Here is a 3,063-nt window from a genome sequence, read left to right on the forward strand (position 1 = left end):
GGCCTTTGAGCAGCAATGGTTACTCTCAACCACCCCTCCATCTTGAAATGCCTTCTCTGGGCTTCCACGACATCATAGCCTTCACAAACTTCTAGTGATCTCTCTGGAGTCCTCTTTCTCTTGTTCTTCCTCAAGTGTTGTTTTGTCTTAGGGTCAATCAAATGCTGCTTTCTCTGTACTTACTCTCTCCCTGGGTATTCTCACCCATTGGTTCTTGCTCCCACAACCCTTTCCAGATCTGTCTCCTGGGCTCCAAAACTATTTGTTAGTGCTTGACTGAACATCTCCACTTGGATTTTCCACAGTCATCTCAATCTCAGCAGCTTCAAAACTGCTCACCATCCTCCATGCACCTTTGCTCCGTGAAAGGCAAGCCACCCATTCCACGTTCCAGGCTAGACATTCACAGTCATTTTTGACTCTTTCCTCTCTCATATCCAGTCATAAAGTCCTATTGATTCTGTTTCCAAATCGTCTCCAGAATCTTTGACCCATGCTCTTTGGGAGAGGACATATAATGGTTGAGAGCACAGCAGGTAAATTCCAGCTCTTTCCTGACTGCTTTGTGGCCTCTGGCAAATTGTTCAGTTTCTCTTTGCCTCAAATGTAAAATGTGATAGTGCTTTCCTTGTCAGCTGCCCCGACGGCAAGTGGTGAGTACCTGCAGAGAACTTAGAACTGTGCCCACTTCTGCAAGGGTCCATGGTGACATTGCTGCCACAGGTGGTTTCATTTCACATGAGAAATCCAAGACACTCTGCCTGGTCTCCGTCTAGTCTTACCCAAATCTATTCTTCACCTGGCAAACCAGCAGATAGTTCTAAAACTTGTATTGGGTCCTTTCCTGCTAATTATAGTTGGGTCCAAACTCCTTGGCTTATAAGGTAAGGCTTCATTTTGCTGGTAAATGGATGGAACTGGAGACAATCATGCTAAGTGAAATAAGCTAATCCCCAAAAAACCAAAGGCCAAATGTTCTCTCTGATATGTGGATGCTAACACGTAAGGGTGGGGGAGGGCAAAATAGAAGTTCATTGGATTAGACAAAGGGGAATGAAGGGAAGAAAGCGGGAATGGGAATGGAAAAGACGGTAGAACGCATCGGACAGAACTTTTCTATGTTCATATATGAATGCACCCCCAGAGTATGTCCACATCACGTACAAGTGCAAAAATGGGGAGGTAGGGGCATGGGGGTAGGAATGATAGTAGAGTGAAACAGACATTGTTACCTCATATACACTTATGACTGCACGCCTGATGTGATCCTACAATATGTACAATCAGAAAAATGAGAGATTACACTCCATTTATGTATGATCTATCAAAATGTATAAATGCATTTTACTGTCATATACAACTAATGAGAACAAATAAAATAAAAGGATAAAAAAGAATGGGAAGTTATACTCCATGTATGTACGATATGTCAAAATACACTCTACTGCACTGCCTTGTATATCTGAAAAGAACATACAAAAAAAGGTTCTTCATAAGCTGGACTTATCCCTTGCTTTTGTCACAATTGTCTCCTGCTGTCTGTCCTATTTAAACTCCCCTCTCTTCTTTCCCTTCAAAGCTTTCTATGTGCTATCCTTCTGTCCAGTGGTTTCTTCCTCTCTCCTTTGCCTGGTCGATGCCTTTCCACCTTTACCTGGCCAATGACTCCTTTAGGTCTCAGTTTAGGTCACTTCCTCTGGGAGGAATTCCCAGACCTCCCCTCCCCTAACCCTCATTCTTCCAAACAAAAACTAGTTTGCCTTCTAACTGGGCAAAGCTCCTTGTCTGTTCCATCCCCTTCTCATCCCCTGTGCATGTTTCACCTGTAATATGAAGATGGAGCAGGTATGTCCTGGGAGGAGAGCTACTTTAGGGATGATTTTGACCTTCATGCTTTCTTTGTTCTTTTTTCTTCTCCAATAAAACTTCAGCTGGCAGAGGTCACTCTTCCCTTTTTTTGTACCCAAATAAAATGATCTACAGAGTCTGCTGAGTTTTCCCTGAGTATTTCAGAGACTGCCCAGTTGGTGTGGCCCTGTTTCCCTTGTCTATCCTGAGGTTACTGCGCTGGCCTCTACAAGCCTTCTTGCTCCAGACATGCAGGGGAAGGATGCTCTAGCTGCCATATTAGAGCCTTTCTAGGTGGTTGCCATTCATGCCCACATGAAGATACATTCTCTTTTCCTAATAAAGAAAGTCTTGGGGTTAACAGGAGGGTCGCCTGAAGTCTCACACTCTGCTTTGTTCCCAGTAGCTGCCCTGCTTTGTTGGTCCAGTCTCTCACCTCTCCTTTGCCTCAGAAGAAAGAAATCTCCCCTCTCTTCATCAGCATTCTTGCAAATATGTAGCTCCCTCCCAGGAAAGATACCCCTTAAGACTCAACCTTCCAATTCCAGGGCAAGATCTGGCCTTTTTCTTTCAACTCCCAAATGGCCATGAGGTATCCAAAATAGAAGGTGAACTTTTAACACCAAAGTTGAATACTGCCTCTTCTCTAAACATAAAACTTCCAGCAATTTTGACAGAGTGGTTTCTTCTTCTATTTGTCAAGCTTCCAGAATTACTAGGTGCATCAATCATTGTGTGGGCACCGTGGGAACTTGATTTGGAGGAGGTGAAGGCAGTTACGGTCCAATTGCACAAGACCGAGAAACTTCTCTGACTAGAACTAATTTCAAAGGAAGAGAAGTTCAGGGCAGAGCCAAGCCCAGGTTAGGGTGTGGAGTAGAGATTATGAATTCTGAGTCCAGCTAAAATATTGCACCTGGGTCCAGTGGAGAGGAGGCTGGACATAAATAGCAACAATAGCAGCAGCAGGGACAACAACCAAGACAAAAGAGTTACTTTCTTGGTTAGAGATGCCATCTCTAAGAGATTGGCCATGTGTTATACCCAGTCTAACAGTGTAGCACACAAAGGTAAAAGAAAAACTGTGTGTCCTCTGGGAAGTACTTTCAAGATAGACTCAGTGTCAGTGAAATGAGCTCTGAGGTGGTAACTGTCGCAACTGTGCCAGGCCCCATACTCAGGAGGGCCCTGTGCTTGCTTTAAGCTCTGCTGCCA

Source organism: Sciurus vulgaris, assembly GCF_902686455.1.
Source record: "Sciurus vulgaris genome assembly, chromosome: 2".
Classification (NCBI taxonomy): Eukaryota; Metazoa; Chordata; class Mammalia; order Rodentia; family Sciuridae; genus Sciurus; species Sciurus vulgaris.